Genomic DNA, 6000 nt, shown 5'->3' with positions numbered 1-6000 from the left:
GTCTGATTCTATCCTGAATATCCTCTCTACTGTCAGGGCAGGAGCGGTGGAATGGGCAGGCAGGCCTAATGGTAGGGTCACGCAGCGACTGACAACAGCCGCTACTCACAGACCAGAGTCCCTCAGGGCGCGGAGTCTAAGCCCCAGGCTGCCCTTCACCAGGGCCCCTGATGGTGGGCATGGACTTGACGCAGCCTGAGACCAGACCCCGAGTAACCCCAGCTGTGGTAACGACTGCCGCAAATGGCGTACAGCTGGTGGGAGCCAGATGGAAAACATATAGCGTGGTCAGACAGGCCGGGTCGATAACAACGGAGCAAACAGTACAAGACGGTAGACAAGAATACTCAGGTCACGGGCCGGGTTCAGCAACGGGAGGTCAGGTAATGGGATAAAGCAGAGAATAGTCTTGTCCAAGTCGAGTCGGTTACCAGGAGAGCAACGAGAACAGAACAAGAGCTTGCTGCAAAGGAACATACAGGACACGAATGCAAAGAGCAACTGCAGACAGCAGGCTTAAATGTGATCAGCCACACCCTTCTGGAGGAGGAGCCGCAGAGGCCTGAAAGCATAAAGGCTCCCACCATGCTTTGCAGGAACTTAAGATGGATGCCAGCACATGAAGCAACACAATCTCTGAGGAAAGGTAGACCTTGACATCTACAGGCAACTAGATTTTTGTAAATTATATATGAATATTAGAGATATACAGGGTGTCCCTAAAGTCTGGGCACATAGGCAAAATGTATATTTTCAATACATTTCAAGACATTTTTCAACATTTTTTTTCAAATTTATTGCGTCCAACAGCATAAAACAAGTGCCAAAAGTAGGCATATTAGCTTAAAGTACAGAAAAAGAAAAAAGACAATCAATGACATTAGGCAGGTATGACAATACCAAAAACAGGAGTATCAAAGAATGAGAAATGTTTCATACACAAAATAAGAGGATAAGGAAGAGGGTACCATCACAGCCTAGGTCAATGGTTGGGTAGCGGAGCAGGAGTAGCTGCAGAACCGACTCGATAGCATCTAACAAGGAGGCCCTCCAGGAATGACCCATTCCACAGGGTTGCACACAAGGGAGTCTGCCCAACCAAAAAATGAAATGTGAGAGAAAGAGAAGCAAAAATAATAGGAGGAAGGAGAAGCTAGAGGACAAAGTGCTAAAAACAAGGGAAAAGGGAGAGAGAAAAAAAAGGTGGGGGAGAAGGAAGGGATCATAGGAGGGGATGGGCAGGGAGGGGTAAAGGAAAGGACCGACCGCTCGCATCAAATTCTGCCCCCAACAGCCCCCCCAACCATCCCCCATAGTAAACACATGAATACATCATCCCAGAGTAAGGGAAGTACACATAATTCAGCCACTGCACAAAGTCCATCTAGTGCACATAATGTTTGTACTGCTCCGTAGTTTTAAAATGAAACCAACAGGACCAGACAGTTGGGATCTTGTGTATCCGATCATGTGAAACAGAAATCAACTCCTGCATTTCTTCTATTTTAATAATTCTTAAGACCCATTGTTTGATTGAAGGTACCTGTACAGATTGCCAGTGGACAGGTATACAAAACCTGGCCACGTTGACCAGGCACATTGCTAGAGACTTCTCATATTGTTTTCTTGAGAGCGAGGTGTGATGCAGTAGATATTGTTCAGGAGTAAAATCCAGTGTGTATGTGGTGAACAACTCGATTATCTCATGAACCTTTTGCCAAAAGGGATGAAGCTGGTCACAGGCCCACCAAAAATGGAACATCGTGCCCACCTCTCTAACACAACTCCAGCACGTATTCAGGACAGCAGGTGCAAACTTATGCAAAAGAGCCAGGACTCTATACCAGCGGGTATGGATTTTAAAACTATTCTCCTAGATTGCAACATTGAGAGGCCCTTTATGGTAGTAGTCATCTATCACAGACCAATCTTTGTCAGTAAGGGTACAAGCAAGTTCTTTCTCCCAAGCGTATCTAGCACAGTCCAAGGGTAAGGGAGCAAACTGAAGCGATAAAGAATAAATTGTGGACACTAAATGTCTCTGGAGACCTTTTTAAGACATAAGGATTCAAACTGTGTGCAAGATCTGGACCACTGCTCTAGAAGACCCGGTTAGGATAAAAAATGTCAAATTTGCAGATATATCCAGAAAGGAAAGGAACCCCCCTGCACAAAAGTAGACAGCTGGTCATGGGTGATGAACCTCCACCTAACAAAAAAATGATGCGCATGGATATCGCCATGTGGCCATATGGTGGATAGAAATGTGGCAGCAATGCCTCGAGGGAAGTCCGGATTCCTACGTATCAATGTCAAAGGACCAGGGTGCAAAGAAATGTCAGGGAATTTACAAGCCTACCTGGCGCTAAGTAAAGTAGGGGCTATGAACGGGTGGGCAACAAGACGGGAGGGGGTGTATTTTGGAGGAAGCCATGGAAGTAAGTGGAGGGGAGAAGGGGAGAATGAGTTTTCCAATGGAATCCACGCCTTCCAATGTGCATGAGCACACCAGTCTACCACTCTAGTAAGCAGGCAGGCAAGGTAATATTTATGTAGATCTGGGAGACCAATTCCTCCTTTAAGCTTCGGGAGAGTAAGACAAGCAAATTTAAGTCTGGGAGGAGAATGTTTCAAGATAAATAAGGTGCAGCATTTCTTGAAGGTATCAAAGAAGGCATATGGAAGAGAGATTGGAATAGTCTGCATTAAGTAGAGGAAGCGTGGGAGAACGTTCATTTTAAACAGTGCCGAGCGCGCAGACCAAGAAATATTGAGACAATTCCAAGTCTTAAGTTCCTCCTGAACCCTAGACAATAGCGCACAAACGTTTCTGTAATATAATTCAGACAGATTGGAGCGGATCTGTATACCCAAGTATGTGATAGCGTCCCTCTTCCAAGTTAATGGAAAGTGTACTTGGCAGTGAGAAAGTAAAGGGGACGGAAGGGAAATATTCAATGCGTGAGACTTGGTGTAGTTCATTTTCAAATTTGATAATGCCCAAAGAGCTCCAAGTCACTGAGTAGGTTGGGTAAGGAGGTGCAAGGTTCAGTTAAAAAAAGAAGTAGCTCATCAGCAAAGGCCGCTACTTTACATTCCTGAGCATCCACCTGGAAACCCTAGATATTCTGGTTTAGTCCTGAGTCTATTCAGGAATGGTTCCAGGGTCAGCACAAATATCAGAGGCAAGAGCGGACAACCCTGGCACGTGCCATTGGTGATGGGGAAGGCGTCAGACAGGTGACCATTGACCCTAACCTTGGCCGTGGGTGTAGAGTACAGTGCTAAAATACTAGCACACATACAGGGGCCCAAGCTAATTGCCTGGAGCACGACCGACAAATAATCCCTGGCCACCCTGTCAAATGCCTTCTCTGCATCAAGAGAAAGGAAAAAGCCTTGTTGCTTGCTAGTGAAAAGCCAGTGATGCAAGTTAAGCGCCCTGATGGTGTTGTCTGTAGCCTCCCTACCCGGCATAAAGCCAACCTGGTCCTACAAAATCAAGGATGGGAGAATCGTAAGAACCCTGATCGCTAAGATTTTTGCGTATAATTTAATGTCGACTTTAGAAGGGATATTGGCCGATAGCTAGACGTTTGTGTGGGGTCTTTACCCTCTTTAGGGATCACTGTGATGTGTGCTTCAAGTAACCAGTCCATGGAGTCATGAGAAGAAGGCAGAGTATTGAAAGTTTTGAGCAGCCATGGAAGGAGAACCCCGGAAAAGCTCTTATAATATTGGACTGGTAGACCATCTGGGCTTGGACTCTTCAATGTAACTTCCACCATTTATGATGCAAAGTTATATGCTCTTTACAAGAGTCACATGAACCCCATGTAGTAACTCCACATTTACATCAATTTGAGCACATTCGTTCATAATGGGTTCCTTCAAGTGATTCATATTCATTGAGTACACCATCTCCTTTAGCATACCCCAAAAAAGAAGTTAAGGGGGTTAAGGTCTGGTAAGCTTATATAGTGATAAACTATACATGTTTTATACAGTAGACATATAGTGATATTTCTTATGTGTCCAGACTTTAGGGACACCCTGTATATTTAGCAAATGTTCACAGTAAACAGTTATCAATAAATCCCATTTTGTTTAAAAGTATAATTAAAATATTATATGCATGCCCCTTAAAGACCCAAGTAGTTATCATTTTCATTTCTACAAACCTATGTCCATCCCATGTTTTCCAAGACACTGTAAGATGAGATCAGCAGAGGTGTGTCTTGCAACTGATGTGAAGGATAAGGCACAGAGCTGCACTGAACTGCTGCACAGCTGTGAGTACATGCTAAAAAAAAATACTCCACTTCTTTATAAGGCACAAATGCTTCTCTGTCTGCTCATCATCTGAGTACAGTTCAGCCTGTAAACTGACACCACAGTGCTGGATCCTGAGCACCAAGGTAAGGAATAAGTAAATCTCCTGATCATCAATCTTTGTACATTACTTGCACAATTGTACTCACTTTTGACACTGAGAAAAAGAGCATGTCAAGGATTAACTGACATTTCTTACAGGTTGTCTCCTGGTATTCTCAAGCTATAAAACAAGTAAGCAATTACTTCCTTTCCTAAGTTTTCTTTGGAGACAGTAAAACTACATTTGAGTTAAATGATTTTGCAAGCCTATCTTTCTCTTTTTTCTCTAAGGAATTTTATGCAGTTTCAGGAGTATTACTTTGTCATAATAGTTTATTTCAACCATGTGTTGTATTTTACATTTTCTCTGTTGCAAACTCTCGTGTTTGTTTTATTATACATTATTAATTAACATGCTGAAGATAGATAAAGAATGGGGGATTATTTAATACAGAACACATAAATAAATCAGAAAGAAACTTACAACAACATTTTCATTTTGATTTTACCAATAACACTTTTGAAAGGCTGCTACCGTATTTGTCATTTAATTTATTTTTACTTATCTAAAGATTTGTATTTAGTTCAGGAATATTCAGATTAATTTTTCATTAATATTCTCACTATGATATGATGGTAGTTGGTTCCAAATATTTTTTTTTTCTCCACTTTGTAGCATTATTCCTGAATTGGAATTAGAAAACTTTTAAAAATCAATTTTTATATAATTTAATAGGGTTCTGCGATACTGTAAATTGGGTACCTTAAAAATCATTGGAATTGATTTACTAAAAATAGAGACCGTTTACCTGTCAAAGTGAATATTTACTTTGGAAACTGAATTTTAGTAAACAGGGTAAACCTGCATCCACTTTGAATACCCAATCACACATGAGAGAAATTTAAAAAAAAGATTTTTCCTAGCACATGGTTGGGTATTCAAAGCAAAACAATTACATATTTACTATATATACATAGAGCATATGTATTTTCCAAAGTTAACAGTATTTTAACCCCAATGTGTGTCAATCCATAGCTTGTTTTCCATTATACCCTATAGATATTAACTGACCTTTCAAATACAAGTGTCCCAAAAGTCGCCATACCCAGAGAAAATGGGAAGTTGTAGCTAAATTTCCAAATATTCATTACAAAATTTTACAAATATTTACAAAATTGTATCTTTCTACACACACACACAAAATCTTCTCCCCAACTCTTACAACTTTTAAGATACCCTGCATAAATATGTACCTTCCTAATGACAATCCATGTGTTTATCTCCAACCTATCCTAGTCCTTGGAGGTGGTTGTTGCATTAGTTTTCTTTCTTCATACTTTTTTCTTTATTTTAACCTGAGAATCCTGCCATTAACACACACCCTATTCAAGGATTGCAACCATATTGAGCAGTTTTGTCACCATAGGACAGGGAGTGTGCTAGGAGTACATAAAATCTCCCTTTCATCTCCATGACAACAGGAGGAGGTATTTGTAGTCCATGGAGATAGCAGGGAACAATGCAAAGTACAAGAAGTTTTCAGCTCACCAGATTTCTGGCTGGATGAACAGCTACTTTTTTGCACTCTTTAAACAGATATAATAAAATGCTGGTATGTATAGGAA

The 6000-nt window shown here is 41.2% G+C and overlaps 1 protein-coding gene across 1 annotated transcript in view; it reads left to right on the top strand.

The window, feature by feature from the left end:
• Positions 1–4287: 4287 nt before the first annotated feature.
• AGTR1 (angiotensin II receptor type 1) overlaps positions 4288–6000 on the top strand; it is an 81964-nt gene continuing 80251 nt past the window's right edge. Inside the window, exon 1 of the mRNA XM_089669533.1 lies at positions 4288–4418. The gene's annotated coding sequence lies outside the window, so the exon portion shown is untranslated. The remainder of the gene's footprint in view (positions 4419–6000) is intronic.

The sequence above is a fragment of the Staurois parvus genome, unplaced genomic scaffold (assembly GCF_062004578.1).
Source record: "Staurois parvus isolate SC_StPar_1 unplaced genomic scaffold, SC_StPar_1.0 ptg000078l, whole genome shotgun sequence".
In the NCBI taxonomy this organism is placed as follows: Eukaryota; Metazoa; Chordata; class Amphibia; order Anura; family Ranidae; genus Staurois; species Staurois parvus.
This window is presented reverse-complemented; position numbering and strand designations above follow the sequence as displayed.